Genomic DNA, 23,216 nt, shown 5'->3' with positions numbered 1-23,216 from the left:
AGCTATCTCAATAGTTTTCTTTTACAGAAAACTAGAAAACCATATGTGAATGACAATTTGACTACGAATATTCTTGTCTCTTATGCAAGTGTCAGAAAACCATCTGAATATTTATAGGACAGAGGAGATGACTGGAATGATATGGGTCTTTCAGTTTTCTTCGTCATTATGTTTTGCCATCCATTGGTCGCTTTCACACGTTCTGAAAACTCTGCGTTTTTCAGTTCATGATTTTATGTGTACTCTAAGTTAGACTATCTGGTTCCCTGCTTACATCCTCTTTGTGGTCCGAAATAGAGCTTCCCTTACCTTCGCTGTCGCAATGTTGAAGCGCCTCAGCGGCGTGGTTGGTATGGTATTAGCGTTCCACCTCGGTGGTCGCGGGTTCGATTCTCGGCCATTCCATTGAGGAGTGAGAGATGTGTATTTCTGGTGATAGAAGTTCACTCTCGACGTGGTTCAGAAGTCACGTAAAGCCGTAGGTCCCGTTGCTGAATAACCACTGGTTTCATGCAACGTAAAAGCACCATACAAACAAACAAGCAATGTATCTGAAATGTGAGCGTTAGTGAACTTACTCAACACTATAACAAAATTTCCCGAAAACGAATATGCATAGAAGGAATTTCAAAGTTTTAGCAATAACTTCATTAATTCATCTTTGATGTTATGGCCCTTTATTTTGAGTCACTTGTTATTGACCAGCGCTTATACGGAAGTATGAATGAATCTTGTAGATCTTCTTCACTGGTGTCTCTTTAACGTCCGGTGGCTGACACAGCAGGAAGCTGGAGGCGTTCGGAAATGGCATTCCTGTCACGGCGTTTATTTGCACTGTTTTGCGTGACAATGGTTTTTAGGACAGCTCCTCTTCCTTAGCATCCTTCTCGTTCCTCTCTTGAGATGAAGGATGATCTCGAGAAATAAAATAGCTTTAAGCTCCCATCTCCCACGAGACTTGAGTTGCTGCGCATCGCCTCTGCATCTTTCATTATCTCCGTTGACAGAGATGACACGAGAATTTTACTGTTTTATTTGGCTACTGGCATTTCCTTGTTGCTTTTTTCAAGCGGTGCGTCATCAAAATGTTTAAGATTATGTGAGTTTTTGTGTCATTATTATTATTATTATTATTATTATTATTATTATTATTATTATTATTATTATTATTATTATTATTATTTTATTATTATTATTGAAAAAGAAGAAACCCACAAATTACTGTGTATAATGTGTTTACTTACAAGTATTTGCCTTTTATTTTACATAAAATGTAAATAATTATAAGTAAACACGTTATACACAGTAATTTTGTGGGTTTCTTTTTCAATCTTCAGAAGAAAACTGAAAGAATTTTTTTTTTGGTTCAATTGGTTCATTATTATTATTATTATTATTATTATTTTTTTTTTTTTTTTTTTTTTTTTTTTTTTTTTTTTGCTCTATCACAGTCCTCCAATTCGACTGGGTGGTATTTATAGTGTGGGGTTCCGGGTTGCATCCTACCTCCTTAGGAGTCCATCACTTTTCTTACTATGTGTGCCGTTTCTAGGATCACACTCTTCTGCATGAGGCCCGGAGCTACTTCAGCCTCTAGTTTTTCCAGATTCCTTTTCAGGGATCTTGGGATCGTGCCTAGTGCTCCTATGATTATGGGTACGATTTCCACTGGCATATCCCATATCCTTCTTATTTCTATTTTCAGATCTTGATACTTATCCACTTTTTCCCTCCTTCTTTCTCTTCAACTCTGTGTCCCCATGGTATTGCGACATCAATGAGTGATACTTTCTTCTTGACTTTGTCAATCAACGTCACGTCTGGTCTGTTTGCACGTATCACCCTATCCGTTCTGATACCATAGTCCCAGAGGATCTTTGCCTGATCGTTTTTCTATCACTCCTTCAGGTTGGTGCTCGTACCACTTATTATTATTGCAAGGTAGCTGGTGTTTCTTGCACAGGCTCCAGTGGAGGGCTTTTGCCACTGTAATCATGCCTCTTTTTGTACTGGTTCTGTGCAAGTGCCGGGCATTCACTTGCTATGTGGTTTATGGTTTCATTTTTCGTATTGCACTTCCTACATATGGGAGAGATGTTATTTCCGTCTATCATACTTTGAACATATCTGGTTCTTAGGGCCTGATCTTGTGCCGCTGTTATCATTCCTTCAGTTTCCTTCTTTAGCTCTCCCCTCTGTAGCCATTGCCAATTGTCATCGCTGGCTAGTTCTTTAGTCTGTCTCATGTATTGTCCGTGCATTGGTTTGTTGTGCCAGTCCTCTGTTCTTTCTGTCTTTCTCCTGTCTCTGTATATTTCTGGGTCTTCGTCTACTTTTATTAGTCCTTCTTCCCATGCACTCTTTAGAACCACTCGTCTTCACTGGTTTTCAGATATTGCCCCAGTGCTCTGTTTTCGATGTTGACGCAGTCCTCTATACTTAGTAGTCCTCTCCCTCCTTCCTTTCGTGTTATGTATAGTCTGTCCGTATTTGCTCTTGGGTATAGTGCTTTGTGTATTGTCATATGTTTCCTGGTTTTCTGATCTATGCTGCGGAGTTCTGCCTTCGTCCATTCCACTATTCCTGCGCTGTATCTGATTACTGGCACTGCCCATGTGTTTATGGCTTTTATCATATTTCCGGCGTTGAGTTTTGACTTGAGTATCGCCTTGAGTCTGCATATATTCTTTCCTGATCGTGTCCTTCCTTTCATCTCTTGGTGTTTTATATCTCCTCCTTCCATTATTCCCAGGTATTTGTATCCTGTCTCATCTATGTGTTTGATGTTGCTCCCATCTGGTAGCTTTATCCCTTCAGTTCTAGTTACTTTGCCTTTTTGTATGTTGACTAAGGCGCATTTTTCTATTCCAAACTCCATCCTGATGTCCCCAGATACAATCCTTACAGTCTGGATTAGGGTATCTATTTCCTTGATGCTCTTACCATACAGCTTGATGTCGTCCATGAACATCAGATGGTTGATTTTGTTGCCTCTTTTCTTGAGTTGGTACCCGGCATCCATCTTCTGTAGTACTTTTGTCATGGGAATCATGGCTACTACGAAGAGTAGTGGGGACAGTGAGTCACCCTGGAAGATCCCTCTCCTGATATTAACCTCTGCTAGTCTTATTCCAGAGCTTGTAAGTATTGTATTCCAGTTGCGCATTGTATTTTTGAGGAAGCTGATGGTATTTTCCTCTGCCCCATATATTTTCAGGCATTCTATTAGCCATGTGTGTGGTATCATGTCGAAGGCTTTCTTATAGTCTATCCATGCCATGCTTAGGTTGGTTTTCCTTCTCCTACTGTTCTTCATTACCATTTTGTCTATCAGGAGCTGGTCTTTTGTGCCCCTACACTTCCTTCTGCAGCCTTTCTGTTGGTGGGGATGGTGTTTGTCTCCTCTAGGTAGTTGTATAGCCTTTCACTGATGATACCTGTTAGTAACTTCCACATTATTGGTAGGCAGGTGATAGGCCTGTAGTTACTGGCTATATTTCCCTTACTCTTGTCTTTTTGTACTAAGGATGTTCTTCCTGTGGTCATCCATTTGGGTGCTTGGTGATTTGAGATACAATGTTGGAGTTGTTCTGCTATTCGTGGGTGTAGGGGCCTTGAAGTTTTTGAGCCAGTATCCTCCATGGACTTCATCGGGACCGGGCCTGGGGCTTTCCAGTTTGGCATTTTCTTTAGTTGGTGTCTGACTGTGTCTGTCGTGATGTCTGTGAATCTTTGTTTTATTCTCCCTGTTTCTTCTTCCTTGACTTCCTGGAGCCATGTTGCATGTTTGTTGTGTGATACCGGATTGCTCCATATGTTTTCCCAGAGTCTCTTACTTGGTTCGGCTTCAGGAATTTCTGGGTGGTTGTCTTCCCCTCTTAGTTGGCTGTATAGTCTTTTCTGGTTGGTTCCGAATAGTTTGTTCTGTTGGTATCCCTTATTCCTGTTCATGTACCGTTGGATCTTGTGTGCTTTGGCCTTAAGCCTCTGTTTTACATCTTCTATTGTGTTGTTTAGTCCCCTCTCTTGTACTTTGTATTTCTCGTTGAGTTCCTCCCTTGTTTTCTTGCTTCTTAGCCTTTTTTCTGCCATCTCTTTCAGTTTACTCAAGTCAGATCTCATCACCATGATTTGCTTTTCCAGGCGCCTTTTCCAAGGAGGTTGCTGTTTTGGTTTCTGTTGGGTTGGTTGTGACGGTGGTGTTGTGTTCGAATCCCCATCAGTTCTGCTACTAATCTTGCTCCTGCATATGTCAAGTTATTTGTTTCTGTGATACTGGTTGTGTGTATTAGGCCCATTATTTCATTGACCTCACTTGTTTTCTCCCTTAATTTCTTGGTGTTGTAGGCTTTCATGGAGGGGATCTTTGTTCTCTCTGTATCTGGCTCCATCCATTGTCTAATCTTTTCTACCCATTCCGTCCTCTCTGTTACTTCGTCGGTGTTTCTTCGTGTGTCGTTGTTTGATACCTCATCCTCCCTGTCGTCTTCTGTGGCATCGTCTCTCAGTTCGTCTTCGTGTAATTCGTTGTCGTGTGACATTTCCCTTTCCAGTTCTTCTCTTTCTGTTGGGGAGAGCCAGTTCTTTTTCTTTACGTTCCTTACTTGGTCTGCCAGCCTCTGCTCTGTTTGGGGGGTGTTATTCCTCTCATTCCAGATGTTGACCAATCTTCTTCTATATCCTCTCTCCGTCGGGTTGCTTCTGATGTAGCATCTCCATATTTCCTTATTTTCTTCTCTTGTCTTATTATTATTATTATTATTATTATTATTATTATTATTATTATTATTACTATTATTATTATTATTATTATTATTATCCTGTGCTCAGCATGGCCTTTTCATTCTTCCCGAACTTTGACACTGAATAACTTTGGAAATTTCGATTACTGACCGTCGAAATAGATGGCAAAATAAGACATTGAAGGGAAGACTAAGTTATAAAGAGCCACTTGCTGAAAATAAGAGTAAAATTCCAGAAGCGTTTGTGAACTCAGGGCCGACAACGGCCAGTTTTTTTTTATTATCCTAATTTGGTGAAGAAAATTACTTGTGCCCAATAGTTTAACAATTTTTGATCCTATGAGAGAAAATTAAAGTTTCAAAGTGAATTATTTTTCCAGGGATAGATATCCATAAAAAAGAGCTTGCAGTTAATAGAAATGCTGTCTAGTATATAATTATAGTTATTATTTCCCCATTTATCGTCCAAACCTGAAACCTGCCTATAGGTAGTAATTATTCAATATTAAGGAGATAAATCTAGCACTGTCGTAGATAATATGAAATTTCAGTACCACAGCAGCTCTTCAGGAGCGATACCAATCACGAGAGAGAGAGAGAGAGAGAGAGAGAGAGAGAGAGAGAGAGAGAGACATGCTATTGACAGACACCAACATGGCATGAACAAGTAACGCACACCCACCACCAATGCGAGGGTAAACAAACTTCCACCCGGGTTGTAAGTTGGCTCGCCTGAGTGTTCGTTTGTTGACTCTTGAGAAGTAGGGAGAGGAAGAGGATGAAGAAGAAACGGAGGAGGAAGAGCATGGTAGGAGAAGGAGAAAAGGGTGGGAGAGGAGGCAAAGCCGAAAAGAAAAGTAGGTGGCGGAGGGGGTTATAGAAAAAAGACGTGATCTGAGCTGCTGTTGCACTCGTCGATGTCATTTCACTCCTCCGCTCATATTCATCTTCATGTTCATCACCTGTTCATGCTCTTCATTTGATATTCATTGCCTCTTCCACTTCACATCAATCGCTTTGTTATTTTTCCTATTCATACGCTGCTGCTCATCCTCATATTCGTACGTTACTCTTTCTCCTGTTAATTTCTTCGTGTTTCAACATATTCCTCTTCAAACTCCAGATTTGTACCTTTGCAGGTCCTTCTTTATCCTGTATTTTGCTAATATCTTTTTTTTTTTCACGTTTATACCTCATAATATGCCTTCAGTTTGCTTTCCCATTTTCCTTCTTGATTCCTTTTAATTTTCCTCCTTTAACAGGAAGATTTTGCTGCTTAGGTTTCATCATTGCAGCATCATCTGGAATATGTTTTTGTTTGAATGTCTGGAAACTTGGAAATCTCCAGCCAAACTATGTACGTATATCTTTTGAAAGCGTTGGTAGCACCCATTCCATCTGAGCTACAGGTTTATATATGATTCCATCTTGCTGAATGATGTAACAATATCCAAGGGGCAAATGTTGGTCCAAAGACGCTGGTGTATATTTGTTAAGCAACAAAGGTTTGGAGTTTTTTATAAACGAGTTGCATTTCTTATCAGTAGGCAAATGTTCAAGATAGAAAGCTTAGCTTCTGTGATAAGAGTAGGGTATTTTATAGGCAATCCGTGTATGCAGACATACATGTGAGTCATTTCCTGCTTTCCTCCTCCGGTCTTAATGAAAGCAAAGGTCATTCACAAGCGATAATTACTTCGCACAGTCATTTGCTTATTCTCGATCTTGGTCGAAGAGCGGCGCGGCCAGATGGCAGTGACTGCTCAAAATGTTTTTGATGAAGCCCAGCTGAGAGACGTCGGTGTTGGGCCTGACTCCTCGACATAATCATCAGCCTTGAGGACGGTTAATTACGAGGTTCACTCGGGATTGGATACGTCCATTTGCATCAGTGTAGTTCACTGAAATCATTTTGTTTCAGGGTTGACATGATAATTTTAAGTTCTCATTTTTTGGCTTTTGATTTTTCCTAAGAACAGGAACCGGAGGTTGCGTTACCTTTTTTAATCATTTATTTGGTTTTGGACGTAGGTTGTGGTGCGGTGTGTCTGCGTTTTTTGACATTACAGTATTCTTAAGCCCTGCGGCGCACAGGTTCCTATATCAGTACAAGTTTAATAGAAATTCGTCTTAGCTTTTTGTAATTGGATGTCTTTGTAAAGATTTCTGAACTGGATAGGTTTCATTTCTAGCCTCATAACTGCAGAGACTCAGGTGTTTTTATAGGCGGAGAGCTGCATTAAAGGTATCTGAATTATTATTTTAATTATAATAATCTTCAACAGGTGTTTTTCAAATTCCGTAGCGCTGTCCGATTGTTTCAACTGGATAGACAACTCATGTTATTACTGAGAAAAACCTGTAGGCTGTCAGGGTGGATAGAATGAATGAATATTAAATGCTTGATGTAGGTGATATTGTCCAAGTAGGCTTTGCAAATAGTAGATTGATGGGACGCGTATATATATATATATATATATATATATATATATATAATATATATATATTATATATATATATATATATATATATATATATTATATATATATATATATAAATATGTATATATATATTATATATATGAATATATATAAATATATATATATATATATATATAGATATATTTATCGTATATATAGAATATATATATAATATTAATAGCACGGTATATGACTATTTTATGTTTCACTAACTATATCCCTGAAGACCCTAACTCAGTCTTTGAGGCGAAAACAAATATTAATTGCATTGACATATAATTTTGGGAGGTTATTCAGTCCCTTTATGCAGCTTCCTGTAACCATGTCAGTCGGTACCTAACACATTTCTGTATATATTCAAGTTTCGGTTCATGTATTTATTTTTAATTTTAACGTATTCTCCACGTATGAAAACAGTCATTTCCATTACTTACTGTTATTTTCTGCTTAATGCATTTCTATTTCCTTCCGCTGTGATTATTCCCGATTGTTAGTGAGGGCAAACTCCCGAAATTCACGGGAGCTGAACAACAGTTGGCATTAAACTCTGTCGCAGGGCTCGTCCTTGGGAGTACATTAAGTGGCAGTACTGTACGTAGGGTAGCCCTAAGAGGGTGGTAGCCATCCTCTTCGTCCACCTCTCTACCAACCACTCCCACCGCTTCCTCATCCACCACCTCCACCTCCAGCTCCTCCTCCAACTCCTCCTCCACCTCTTGCACCCTCAGTTCAAGCCACTTAACAAGATTATGAGAAGTGGCGAGAATAGGTGGTTTAGAATGGTTGTCTTTTTCTCTGACCTTCTGCTTCTCTTCAGTCTTTGGTAAGAGATTGTGGTGGACTGTGTCGTCTATCAGAAACTCTCGCGTAGAGCTCCCTTTCTTACGCAAAAAATGAAAATCAATTGATATTTTGTCATATTTATCATCAATGTTAACGGTGCGGGTTGAAATAGTTGTGTGGAATTTCGTAAATGCGTTACAATGTTGATGAGATATTTCTCTAATAGATTAGAGTAATTAGCATTCTGAGGTAAGACGTGACGTTTCAGAAACCTAGTAGTGGCTTCCAGGTGCCCCTTGATAAAATTCTGTGGTTTTGATTAAATCTTGGATTTACCCTCCTCGTCATCTCAAGGTAAGGTTCATGTTCATTCAGTCATGGAGGCACATGGATTGTATGAATCATCTGTGCAGGGCAGTTACTAATGCTAAGATACTAGAAATTGACGTGTTTTGACCAATATTTTGTTTTGTGTTTCTATACAATAATTGTTACCATTACCACTACTTACATTTAGGTCTGTTATCGTTATTATGGATTAAATTGTCTAGTCGAGATTGCTCCATTACACGTAACCAATATTATCATTATTATGAAACGTTACAGAAAAGATAACCATGATGACGGAGGTTATGTTTTTTGCTATGGTTATTTGTTGTTGTTGGCAGGAATACGCAAAAAATTGTAGATGGATTCTTAAGGGAGTTTTACGAATGGTCAGATTCGTGACTGGCAACAAGTTTGTAAGTTTTATTGGAGACAACAATTTGGAGAAAAGGCCTTATTGGATGATAGAAATGTAGGCTTAATCGTTGCACTTGAGTTGAAATCTAAATTTGAAAAAATACTTTTGCAAAAAGTCTGAATGGAAGATATGTCTCCACTTTACCTGTAGCATTTCTTTTGGGTCCTGACTACCCAATGTTCATGTCGATAAAAGTATTAGCACACACGGCACGGAGGCTTACGTTGGTGGCGTCAAGCTCTCTCTCTCTCTCTCTCTCTCTCTCTCTCTCTCTCTCTCTCTCTTCTCTCTCTCTCTGTCATTACTTTTCTACATTTTTGTTATTGTGACACTTCCTGACGTGCAATCATGCAAACCATATTTGTATTTTTTAAGGTTTCCAGAAGTGTCCCATCATGACTAAAATGATGCGTTTGTCCATATAGAAATACCCCAGTACCTTCATATATCAGTTTAGTTCCTCAATTCCGTATTCACATTTTTTGGTATACTTGGGGATTAATGATTACACCAAACTTTCGGTCCTTGTAGCACCAAGACGTGAGGTCATTAGCCTATCCGCGTGAGTAATTATTAGTACTAATATTATTATTAAAAAAATTTGTGCAGGCTCCCGAAAGCTCTGTACCTTTTGTAATTTTTAGTAAACTACCCCCATCGAATATGGTACCCCTTTTCTATAGGCCCTAACTGAATTGTAGTCTATAATTAAAGAAAAAAATTGCTGAAGTTCATCACCGGGTTCCATTCCAGGCGAATGAAAACACGGAGTAAAAGGGAACGTAACAAGAAAATGACAAGTTTAAAGAACAAACAGTATCCATTTAGGGTTCATGAAGTCGGTTTTCACCTGACATTGACATTTACTAGCCCTTTGACGTTTGTGGTAGGGCGCGAGCAAAAATGAAGTAAACAAATAAGAAACCTTTCCAAATCCTTTCAGATGCGCCCATGATACTAATTCCTTCATGGTTCCCATGGTTACTTCCCGTAGGGGGGTAGTGCCGTCAGTGCATCACACGACGTGCACTGTAGGCATTACCAAAGGTTCATCAGCGTCCCTTCGGCCCCTAGCTGAAACTCCTTTTATTCCTTTTACTGTGCCTCCATTCATATCTTTCTTCCTTCTTGCTATCCCCCATCTCTTAACAATTGTTTCATTGTGCAAACGAGATTTTCCTCCTATTAAACCTTTCAAGCCTTTCTACTCTCAATTTTCTTTCCAGCTCAGAATGACCTCATAGGTCCTAGTACTTGGCCTTTTAGCTTAAACTCTATATTCCTCCTCCTCCCCCTCCCCCTCCTCCTCCTCCTCCTCCTCCTCCTCCTCCTCCTCCTCCTCCTCCTCCTCCTCCTCATGGTTACTTCACCTCCTCTTCGGAGGGATTTTCGTCATCTTGGGGAGTCATGAAGTTCAAAGGCAAAGACGTGTCGTCCTGTGGTTTATTTATTCAGCTGTTTACTTAATATCATACTAATAGATATGGATTTATTTTGCTTTGGGAACTTTTGCGGTTGCCCATTCGTGTTTATTTGCCTCTTTCTACCCGTCAAGTGCCTGGCGTTTAGCCTTGACCTTTTTGTGCCCTGGTATCAATTAATTAGTATACATTTGAATGCACATACTCATGATTATTTGGGCTTTATTATGATTAAATTTTTTCCGTGTTGTGTACGTTGTACTTTGTTGAATGCATATAATAATTTACTCATTCAGTGTATTAACATAATAACTAACCATAAATTAATTTTCACCGACGTTCGTATCTGACTTAGTTTATATTTTTCCGTTGAAAGTGTATTCCCCAGTGCTCCCAGTTCCTATGATTTTTCTTTAGGTGGAGAAATCTCGTCCTCTGCATTCCTTTTAGCCCTAATTACTTTTGCTAATGATTTTTATCATGTCGATGCAAGTAATTGTAGTACAAATAAATTTATATACGCAAATCTTCCCATTCATGCCAGTAATTCGTATATTTCCACTGGACTTCGTTAATTGGTACGTATTTCTCTGTATCATCCATAAATAAATTAGTCATTTAGTTTCACAGATCAGGCAATTCATTCCTTTCAGGTTTTTCCAAAATTATATTTTTTACTCTGAAAGTGCCCCAGTGCTTATGGCCAAATTCTCATAAATCAGTGAAATCAATGTTTTTTCTTTTTCCAATATTGCTCTCCTAAAGAGTAATTGGTATTTAGAAGTAGCAAAGAAGTTAGGACTTAAGAGACCGAGTTGGTGTGGTCAGACACAGGGGTAAGACATCTTTCTGAAAGCAGGTTAGGCAACTTTCTGTCTCTAAGACCTGGAAGTTTGAACTTTTGGAATGGAGCAACTTCATGGTGCGTTACAAAAAAGGAAAAAAAAATTCTTGCCGAAGAATATGTTATACTTTAATTTGCTTGCATTTAGTTACGTATTTAAATGCGTGGCGTACCACCACGGTGGCTGCGGGTTCAATTCTCGGACATTCCATTGAGGGGTGAGAGATGTGTATTTATGGTGATGAAAGTACAATCCAGACATGATTCGGATGTCACATAAAGCCGTTGGTCCCGTTACTGAATAACCACTGGTTCCATGCAACGTAAAAACACCATACAAACAAACAAAACAGGAATTTTTGCATAAAAGTTATCACCGACCATATATATGTAATAGTGTGGCACAGTGTCGTTATTACAAAAGGCAATAACTTAATAATACTTGAGAAAAAGGCACGAAACGGATAATAAGAGAAGAAAAAGGAGAAAAGGGGATAAGATAATGATTTTTCTTAGCGAAGGGATTTTGTTACTAAAAACATTAGGCTTTTAGCCATCAGACATCTGGTTTTCATCTCCCCCAAAAAAAGCCTCTGTCCGTACCAGCGATTAGTGACCAACAAGAGATTATGGGCGACGAAGGATATCGCCCAGGCATCTTCGAGAAATTGGAAACTACTCTCATTAGCGCCTATGACTAATCGGCGTTCCTTTCGTGAACAGGTCAGAGAGAGCCATCTGGCATACGTTAAAAAGGAATTCTATGACCCGTTGTTAGAAAGAGGGAAGTACCAAATTCTTAAAAGCTCCACCCTCCCAAAGGTAGGCCTCTAGTATCGACGAATCAAAAGCCATGAGTGTTGGTCATAAGACAGCCCAAAAGGGGTATCAACGAATGACCTATGAGGTTACCAAGGGATACGCCCCTAAGAAGCCAGGACATGAAGAAGGAGGCGTATACAAATTCAAAGCCTACGAATTACTGTAGAAGACCTGACAGGAAGGCGGTCTCGTATGAAGTTAGTAGCCACTAAGACACAAAAAGTCTTTCAGAAAATGCCACACCCAGTCAGAATCCAAAAATCCAAAGGCGGGGCTAAGGAGATTTCAACTGAACAAAAAGGCAAGACAGAGAGAGAGCAGGCAGAAAAAGACGAGAGCAGAGAAAAAAGGGGAACAGAGAAGTCAAGAGAAGATAACGACAAAGAGGGGAACGAGGAGAACCAGTGGCGCAGCAACAGGCAGAGAAGAGAGAGAAAGACAGAAGAATCCCCAGAAGAAGAACAAGTGCAAAAGTGTGGTGTGCGAAGCAATCAAAGACAGTGAAAGTGACAATCAATACTCAGTAAAATTCCCTCGTGCCTATAGACTCGTAATTGCAACAAGTGCCAATTAAGTTTTATCAGTCCAAGAGCCCAGTAACTCAGAAGGTGGAAAAACCATTTGTAAGAATCCCTAACGAAGAATAAAACGTAATTTGTATGGATATATCAATTTAATTTCTCATCCAAAATTTGAACCCTTTTAACGAATTCCAGATTAAGAACATTGAGCAAGACAAGAAGAATTTATATAAGCCTAATTCCCCAAAGTACAGCCTCCACGGCACACGTTACCTTAGATCTGTGCAAAGAAAGTAAGTACCGTCACAGAAAAATTGGTGGCAGAGCGATGGGATAGGATGAGATAAAGATTGATATAGTGACAAGATTAATTGATGTCGAGCGGTAAGGATAGGAAGAGATAAAGACACAGCAAAGAAATGGTGATTAGCGACATGATACGAAGACACGAATGACAGTTAAAGACAGCGGCAGCGAAACAGAATCAAAAGTTTAGCGTCGGCATAAGAGATTTCAATCCATTCACGCCACTCGAAAAAGAAAGTTCTCCCCAAAGACAGTTACCAGTGCTTCCCCAAATACAAAGACAGTTACCGAGCTGTAACAATAAAAGCCACCCACACTTTGCGAAGAAAAACTCCACTCCGAAGAACAGTGAAAGAACTTCCACTAGAAGAACAAGATCAGGCGTTTTACCAGAAGAACAAGATGTCGAAAGCATAAGGCAAATATATCAAGAGGAAAGAAAACAATCCCGAAAACGCATCCGTCAACGCAATCCTGCTCTGAGAGGAAAGAAGAGAGAGGGGGAACCAACACATCATTCAATGCGCTGGTAGGCGAACGCAAGCTGTCAGACGTAAACCCGGGTGTCGAAGACGACGAAAGAAGTTAAGTCCAAATAAACGTCCCACACTTACATAACAATAAACTTTATTAAGAGTAAATTACGCGATTAACATTTCAGTTAGACAATTCCTGGTATTTCAAGATTAAAAGATTTTCACACTGAACCTTTTTTTTTTGGCAACGAAACTACGTTATTTCCTCCTTTTACTAATTATAACTAATCAGCTACTAAGACCTTTTCCCGAACATTTGTATTTACTAACCAATAACTTTAAATTTTAATTTTAATTTTGATTGTGTCATTTTATGTTATTTTTTTGTGATTTTGGTTGATTTGTGATTTCTTATACTTTGATTTTTTTTGTTTTAATATTTGCTTTTAATCTTATTCGTTACGTCGAATGAATGTTTACTTGTTTTTTATTTTGTTTGTTTAGGATAACAAGGGTAATTCACGGGAGGTCTCTCGTTAGCGTACACTTTGCGGTCAGTTCAGTGTCGTTTTACCAGTACTGTTAAGAGGGTTTTGTTGTTATTTAAGAATCGCTCACCGGTAACGTAAGACTTTGAGAATATTTCTGGGGAAAATTCTTTTATTTTTAATGGTGATCGAATACTTTAGTAAAAATAATTTATTGTTATTATCATTTCCTATTTGGGATATTACTGTCATAACTTTGATACTTTTAATGATACTCAGTACTTAAGAAAATTTCCATTAACGAGTCGATGGTCAAGGGGAGACCGACTCCTTATCAGAACGTAAGAACGCCTGTGCTCACGAGAAGTCAAACAAGGAAATTAACCATGCCGGAAGGTACACAGTCCGCGAATTCGAACGCAGCAGTAATGGGAACACATAAGGGACATGTGATTAATCACATAGCTAAATTTTGCGGAAGAAAGGATGGTCAGTTAGCTTGTAACTTAGAGAACTGGATAGAGCAAGTGGAGAAACGCCTAGACAGCATAACGGGGACAGATAGAGAAAAGCTTATTGAAGCCAAGAGTTATCTTGATTTGGAAGCCGGAGGAGACTTAGAACGGTACGTCCACTCCGAGACTTACCGAGATCTTAAGAATTGGGAAGAACTGAAACGGTATTTTAGGAAGGTTTATTCCAGAGTTGGTGAAAGAGATCCAGTTACTAGCTTGGCAAGGATCGTGCGTCAATTTAAGTTAGACGAAAGACGTTATCAAGAGTTTAGCTCTCAGTTGTATAACAATATGAACGAATGGGGTAACTTCATGGAATCCACAGGTTGGATAGAGGTAGAAGGAGGCAAGCAAAAAATGCTAATGAGTCATGTTAAAAAAATATTTAGACTAGCAATAATGATTGGAAGCCTGCCTACGGAAGTTATTGCAAGGATGACTCGTAAGTGGGAGATATCCGATGATGTAGCAGAGATTGAAGAGGAGGAAACAAAAATCTTAGGTAGAAGGCCTGAAGGGAATCCTATATACAGACCTTTAGTCGCTATAGGACAAAAAGAAAGGGGTCCAAATAGATCTAGGACACCATCTAGAAATCAGAATAAGATGCCAGGTAAATCTTCTCAAGGAGGATTTTCGACAGTCACGTGTTATAACTGTCAGAAGAGAGGACATTATGCCAGTGACTGCCGAGGGATAGCCTTCTGTCCTTTCCATAAGAGAACAGGACATAGTGCTCGAGAATGCAGAAATAAATTTGTTTCAGCTCCTAGAGGTAGATCTCAGTCGAGAGGCAGAAGTAGAAACAATAGTCAATCTCCCCCAGTTAGAGGAAATAGGGATTCCGTCCCAAATAGATATGCTAATCAAACAGCAAGCATAGGTTATCAACCAGTTCAGTCAATGTCAGACGACGCAATGGGAAATTTTCTGCTTACTGGTACAATGAATCTTCCTCTATAACAGAGAGAACGTCCGGAATGTCAAGGCTAAGCCAAGCTACACAGGTTAGCAAGGTTCATGTAGGGAATGAATATAATTATAGACCATTATTTCCCGCACATGTCGGTCTAGAGAAACCTATTATTACATTCTTTGATACAGGTAGTCCTAAGAATATAATGTCTGAAAAGGTGTATCGGTTGTATTTTTCTCACTTAAGTTTGATCCCAGCGGTAGATTGTAGAATCACAGACGTCCAGGGCAATGATATTCACGTAATTGGACAGTTAGATTTTCCATTTAAGCTAGGAAGAATTGCTCTAAGAGAAAATGTTCTGGTAGTCAGAGATATATACAATTAACTTTTGCTCATTTGCTGATAGGTTATCCAACTATGGCTAGACAAGGGATAAGCATTGATGCCCCTAGAGAACAACTAGTGATTAAAAACGGTCGTGAGATTTCTAGAATACCAATATGCAAGCCAATTAAAAGAACCCAGACTCAAGAGAATCCCACACTGAAAGGTATCTTAAAGAAGGATAAGACAGAGGGAAGATATCCGGAATGAATCACGAGTTCACAACAGATCATTAACCTCTTAGAATCAAATCAATGCACTTATTTAAAGCTAGAGAGGGAATTAAGACTTAAACCAGGAGAAAGCACGTGGGTAGAATGTACAGTAAATCCGATTTTTGAAGGAAAGGAAATTCTCACGCTTACTGAAAAGTCGCAAGTAAATGGAATACATTATTCTTCTAGTTTACATGAAGTCAGACAGAGCAAAATAGCGTTACAGATTACGAATAACAGAGGAGGAAAGGTTAAGTTAACACCAGGTACAGAGATAGGCCTAGCAGAAGTATACTCCATACCTATCCGAGTTGTAGAAAGGGAAACGGTAGCCGCGATCAGTAAAGGAAATGAAAATTATGCTCAGGACAAAAACTGAGAAGAGCTAAAATAGGATTTCATTTAAAGGACATTAAGGAAAACCATGTTAGAGAAGAATTCATAGACTTACTGTGCGAATATAAGGATATAGTCGCTCTAGACGGCGACACCTTGGGAAATACACGCGAAATAACGCACAAGATAGACATTCCATCGAACACAAAGCCAATTTACATACCAGCCTACAGAGTAGCACATTCCCAGAAGGAGATCATCGAAAGAGAAGTACAAAGAATGAATAGGCAAGGAATAATAGAACCATCTAAATCCCCATGGTCTTTTCCACTTTTGCTAGTTCCTAAAAGGGACAAAACTTACAGAATAGTTGTGGATTTCAGAAAATTGAACCAAATTACTGAAAATGATCCTTATCCAATGCCGTCAATGCGAGATCTTATCGCTACTATAGGGTCCAAGAGATACTTCACCACAATAGATTTATTGCAGGGATTCTTGCAAATCCCTCTAGACGAAGAAAGCAAACCTTTGACTGCTTTTTCCACTAGTAACGGCAGATACCAGTATGTAAGAATGCCCTTTGGTCTAAAGTCAAGCCCGGTAACTTTTGTAAGATTAATGGATAAAATTTTGGGCGATTTACTAGGCAAGGACGTACACTGTTACATAGATGATTTGGTAATAGCAACAGACACTATAGAGGAACACATAGACTTAGTCAGAGAAGTCCTAAAGAGATTAAGAAAAGCCAACCTGAAGCTTAAATTAAAGAAGTGTAACTTCCTTAAAAGGAAAATAGACTACCTTGGGCATACACTAAGTGAAAAGGGCGTAGAAGTAAACGACTTAAAGATTAAGTCAATCAAGGAATATCCTACACCTCAGTGCAAGAAAGACGTAAAGTCATTCTTAGGTTTAGCAGGTTTTTACCGCAAGTTCGTAGGGAACTTTGCAGTCATATCCGCTCCACTAACTGAACTTTTAAAGGAACACGTATCATTTGTATGGACAGACGAGCAGCAAGAAGCATTTGATGAATTGAAAGAAAGATTAACACATCCCCCAGTACTTAGCTTTCCAGACTTTGGCAAAGAATTCTTTTTAGCCACGGACGCAAGCCACATTGGTATAGGAGCATGTTTAATGCAAAGACAAGATAATAAGTATAATGCGATAGCTTATTACAGTAGGAAATTAAAGGCCTCTGAAGTGAACTACTCAGTAACAGACCTCGAGTCTCTAGCTATAATAGACGCTTTAAAGCATTTCAGATACATCATTTTTGGTTACAAGATAACCGTGTTCACGGATCATTCAGCCGCAGTAGAAATGCTAAAGAACCCTAATTTTTCTGGACGAAGAGCACGTTGGTTCATGACAGCCCAAGATTATGATATAGAGGTGAAATATGTCCCTGGGAAGACGAATAAGGTAGCAGATGCATTATCAAGATATGTGTCACAAGGTGATAGTATAAATATGATAAGTCAAGAAGAAGAAAAGAATGAAACAATGTGCAATGACGTAAATGTACTCACCATGCATTATACAGAGGAGCTTTCCCGGCAAAATTTCATAAAGGAACAAGAAGGAGATGAAGATATAAGGGAACTGTTTAAATACGTTAGAAACGAAAGAAAACACAGCCAACAAGAATTAACCGAACTAGGTAGGAAGGTTGGATGTCCCACAGATGCACTAACGGACATAGATGGCGTATTAATTTGGATGTGTCATGAATATGATCCATTTGGTCAATTTCTAGGTGTACTGCACAAAAGGTTAGTACCTAAGAGTCTAAGAAACAAGGTCATTGAGCTAATGCACGACGATGACATGAGAGCTCACCCAGGAAGGGATGAGACAATTAGATTAATCCAAAGAACTTTCCATTGGAAGGGAATTCACAAGGATGTTAGTAATTATGTGAAGAGCTGCAATACATGTAACAGCTACAAGGGAAGAACAGACAAGGAAGTACCACTAGGGAAATATCCTATCCCACAGACTCCTTTCGAAAGAGTATCTATTGATCTTATCACTAATCTTCATACCACGAGTAAAGGGAATAAGAATATACTAGTATGTATCGACGCGCTCACGAGATATACAGAGTTGGTACCACTAACTAGTAAAAGTGCCAAGGATTGTGCAACCGCATTCTTCGATAAGATATTTTGCAGATATTCTGCCCAACAGCTCATTATCTCTGATAATGGGACCGAGTTCAACAACTCATTAGTTCAAGAAATTTGTAACGCCTTTAAGGTAGAAAAGGTAGCGATACAGCCGTATCACCCAGCTAGCAATGGCTTGGTAGAAAGGAATAACAGGAAGGTTTTAGACGTATTGCGTCACACAGTAGGACAGGATCCTGACTGGGACGTCAATTTACCTTTAGTCCAATTATCATTAAATGCAAGACATCATACGAGTACTCGAGCAACTCCCATAAAAGCTTTGATGGGATATGAACCCAGATTACCTTATGCATGGCTGAATCAGCCAATACAGCCTAATTACTCTGAAGATATCATGAAGATAAGAATCGGAAACTTTAAAGTAATCCACAAGCAATTGCACAAGAATCTAGAAGAAGCCCAGCAGAATATGATAGAGAAGCATCAAGAAGGATTAAGGCCTGTAGACTACAAGAAAGGGGATGAAGTCTATATTAAGAAGGAAGTAAGAAGTGGTATTAATTATAAGTTAGCCACAAAATTCACAGGATCATACAAGGTCGTAGACGTACAAGAAACTAAGATAAAGGTTAAGAAAATGAATAACCAAATGCCTTCCACATATGCTGAATCATTAGAAGAAGAAGAATTTTGGATAAACAAGGACAAGGTCAAGAGAACCAAAGAAGTTGAAGAATCCGAAATGACAGAGACGTCAGAAGAAATTCCAGAAGAAGGAACTAGATATAACCTAAGAAATAGAAGAGTCACTTTTCAGTGAAAACAGAAGAACAAACCCATTAATTCATCCAATTATTCCCATGTATTTATTTGATTTCTTTATTGCTAAGTTTACCTTCATCGGTCGACTTAGGAATAATCTTTTATTGTTGCAATTCTTACTTTAATTAGTCGGTTTGTAGCAAGAGTTTTGGGTTAAGTGCACTTAACTTCAAATTTATTTTGACTTGAAGGGAAATATTTGGGTATGTAAGAAACGATTCAATGCGCAGTATAAGAATTTTAAGACGTACATTAAGTTTAATCGTTCCATAAGAACATTTTTAGAAGTAAAAGAATAAATAAGACGGGTTAAGATAGACATTAAGAGATTTTAAGATACGAGAATTCGTTTCAGAAATGATTAAGAATTTGAAGGGGTAATTAATACACTTACTTTGTTCAAATCCATTAGATGTTGATTGATGAAAACTTACTAATAAGATGTTAATTGATGAAGACTCACTAACAAGATAGTAGTTGTTGAAAACTTACTAACAAGATATTGATTGGTGAAAACTTACTAATTGTTGTCACAGTAGAAGAAACCTACAAGTATTAACCACTAACCGGTTCCTTTAACCGAGTTGCCAATTTTGTTTTTAGTATCAAGCTGTGAAGTTATATAGTTTAATGTACAAGGTTACTCAGAAATTACAGTAAGAATGTCCAATGAAATTTTGCATAAACACAATACACAATCTCAGTAGGAAGTCAAGGACACCCTTGTTATTGCATACAAATACACAAGGATATTTTCTCCCAGGACTTGTCTCCAAACAACAGGTCGCAGCAAACAAGAAGCCATCAAGTGTCGTTAACGAAGAACGAAATTTATTTTCCATAAAAGAAAAACGATATCCACCTAGATAGAATAGGACTGAGGACTGAACCAATCATATACTGTAAACTTGGATAGTTACAATTATTTTTTTGCTTCTACCATGCATTTATATAACTTATGTGACTTAAGGGCTTATGTTTGTTTAACTTTCAGTTTTCTTGTTTTTTGGTGATTTATTTTTGTTTGCATTCAGCTTCATGTTTCTTAATGTGATTTACTCATATTCGAATTCAGTTGATGATTCTTTTAATATTACTTAATCAAGTATTTGTTCATATTCATATTCAGTTTTAATGTTTCTCTGAACGTTACTTACTCAAGAATTTACCCATGTTTACATTCAATTTTGATTGTTGCCCTTAACGTTACTTAATCAAGGATTTGCTCATGTTCACATTCACTTTTGATGTTTTTGAGTCAAAGTTTCAATATGATTTCCAAGAAGCATAAGTTAGGAGTCCTCTTGTAGGTATAATATTTGCTTCAGCTTAGTTAACGCTGTCGGAGTCAGCGAGGTAGCGGGCCGAGACTGTAATAGTGTGGCACAGTGTCGTTATTACAAAAGGCAATAACTTAATAATACTTGAGAAAAAGGCACGAAACGGATAATAAGAGAAGAAAAAGGAGAAAAGGGGATAAGATAATGATTTTTCTTAGCGAAGGGATTTTGTTACTCAAAACATTAGGCTTTTAGCCATCAGACATCTGGTTTTCATCTCCCCCAAAAAAAAGCCTCTGTCCGTACCAGCGATTAGTGACCAACAAGAGATTATGGGCGACGAAGGATATCGCCCAGGCATCTTCGAGAAATTGGAAACTACTCTCATTAGCGCCTATGACTAATCGGCGTTCCTTTCGTGAACAGGTCAGAGAGAGCCATCTGGCATACGTTAAAAAGGAATTCTATGACCCGTTGTTAGAAAGAGGGAAGTACCAAATTCTTAAAAGCTCCACCCTCCCAAAGGTAGGCCTCTAGTATCGACGAATCAAAAGCCATGAGTGTTGGTCATAAGACAGCCCAAAAGGGGTATCAACGAATGACCTATGAGGTTACCAAGGGATACGCCCCTAAGAAGCCAGGACATGAAGAAGGAGGCGTATACAAATTCAAAGCCTACGAATTACTGTAGAAGACCTGACAGGAAGGCGGTCTCGTATGAAGTTAGTAGCCACTAAGACACAAAAAGTCTTTCAGAAAATGCCACACCCAGTCAGAATCCAAAAATCCAAAGGCGGGGCTAAGGAGATTTCAACTGAACAAAAGGCAAGACAGAGAGAGTGGCAGCAGACAAGACCGAGAGAGAGCAGGCAGAAAAAGACTTCGAGAGCAGAGAAAAAGGGGTAAGGCAGAGAAGTCAAGAGAAGATAACGACAAAGAGGGGAACGATGAGAACCAGTGGGCGCAGCAACAGGCAGAAGAGAGAGAAAGACAGAAGAATCCCCAGAAGAAGAACAAGTGCAAAAGTGTGGTGTGCGAAGCAATCAAAGACAGTGAAAGTGACAATCAATACTCAGTAAAATTCCCTCGTGCCTATAGACTCGTAATTGCAACAAGTGCCAATAAGTTTTATCAGTCACAAGAGCCCAGTAACTCAGAAGGTGGAAAAACCATTTGTAAGAATCCCTAACGAAGAATAAAACGTAATTTGTATGGATATATCAATTTAATTTCTCATCCAAAATTTGAACCCTTTTAACGAATTCCAGATTAAGAAACATTGAGCAAGACAAGAAGAATTTATATAAGCCTAATTCCCCAAAGTACAGCCTCCACGGCACACGTTACCTTAGATCTGTGCAAAGAAAGTAAGTACCGTCACATATATATATATATTATATATATATATATATAGATATATATATATATATATATGTGTGTGTGTGTGTGTGTGTGTGTGTGTGTGTGTGTGTATCCAATTAGAGTGAATTTCAACTCGGGTCACAATCTCGAAGGCCTTGAAAATGCGACGAAAACAACTGCCGTGAAACATCGACATAATAAACTATAAGAATATATAGTATTTAGTTTTAACAATGGTGCCGTTTCCCTTCACCTTAAATATATACTATATATATATATATATATATATATATATATATATATATATACATATATATTTATATATATAAAGTTTGATATACACATGATTAAGCTTTTGCTATTTGTTAATCACGTTACATCATTCATGCGACTATGGGTTGCGTAATGCAGGGAGTCTTATAGCATTACTGAGAACAGTCTCATTCATAAACTCCCCCACTCTCTCTCTCTCTCTCTCTCTCTCTCTCTCTCTCTCTCTCTCAGTTCTGATCTTTCATTGGATAGTTTTGCTTTCACGTTGCAGGGTTCATAATGTGGGAGATGCTGGTGATTCCACTCGATGATTAGTGCAGTAACCGAAACGTTCTGTAAACTGACACTAATCAACGCTTTTGCTATTCGCGAGGAACAGTAAAGTAGCCGTGGTGTGAAGTTGAATGTTGTACTTGAGCTGCTCTTCAGCAGCTGGTGCTTGAGGTGTAGACAGTCTTAGCAGATGGTTGTTTGTTACCATAGGCTTTGGAAGACCCTTCAGGTGTTGAGAAGTGTTTCTGAAAGCCGTCAAGGGACGTCTCTGTTCAGGCTTGATCCTCTTGTTGCGTTGAATCTGTGAGTGGTCTTATGTCATCAATTGTTCCGTGTTGCGTAAACGAGAAGCTCATGCGGTTGCAGCCTTCAGTAATTCGGTCCATAGCACGGGTGTCCTGTTACTTGATTGGTTTGCCATGAGGTCTCGTTATTATTAAATATTAATTGCCGATACGCATTCAGATTACACAAGAACCTTACCATGATGGAGAAATAAATATTTCTCTCGTCTTATGCAGTAAAATAACAGTCTTTTATTCATTTTTTCTTTACCTGAATTATAAAAAGTTTCCGTGATCGTTTTCAGGAGTTAGTTTCGTAGAAACCCTTTAGGGTGAGATGCTAGCTCAGACATTTACATAATTAACGAAAATTTTCTCGATCTTTTGTGAGAAGAGCAGAGCAGGCTTGATGTGAAATGACATTCCTCTGTGCGTGGGAGGGGATTCGGAGGGGTAAAATGGTTTTAAGGAGTGTGGGAAGACGAGGGGAGGTGTGATGGACATTTTTTTTTTTTTATTTCTTAAGCAGGATGGGGACCACTTGTGTCGTCGGAATGGATGGATGAAGGGGACGGCGAAAAACTCACAAGTAGACTGGGAGGAGTGCCAGATGTGACTGATGGGTAGTCTGTGCCCCATCGTCTCTCTCTCTCTCTCTCTCTCTTTCTCTCTCTCTCTCTCTCTTACACACACACACGCACACACACACTCATTTTATTTTCCTACTGCTATATTTTGACCGTGGCAACGTGTTTCTACGGTTTCCTTTGCTAAGAGAAGC

At 38.8% G+C, this 23,216-nt stretch overlaps 1 protein-coding gene across 6 annotated transcripts in view; it reads left to right on the top strand.

Moving 5' to 3' along the window:
- LOC135221710 (rho GTPase-activating protein 21-A-like) overlaps window positions 1-23,216 on the top strand; it is a 669,873-nt gene that overhangs the window by 52,489 nt on the left and 594,168 nt on the right. The window contains exon 1 of one of the 6 annotated variants that reach the window (XM_064259479.1): window positions 8,060-8,359. The exons of the other annotated variants lie outside the window; for them this stretch is intronic. The gene's annotated coding sequence lies outside the window, so the exon portion shown is untranslated. Of the gene's footprint in view, window positions 1-8,059; window positions 8,360-23,216 lie in introns of those variants that run through there. 6 annotated transcript variants of the gene reach the window in all.

Source organism: Macrobrachium nipponense, chromosome 3 (genome assembly GCF_015104395.2).
Source record: "Macrobrachium nipponense isolate FS-2020 chromosome 3, ASM1510439v2, whole genome shotgun sequence".
In the NCBI taxonomy this organism is placed as follows: Eukaryota; Metazoa; Arthropoda; class Malacostraca; order Decapoda; family Palaemonidae; genus Macrobrachium; species Macrobrachium nipponense.
This window is presented reverse-complemented; position numbering and strand designations above follow the sequence as displayed.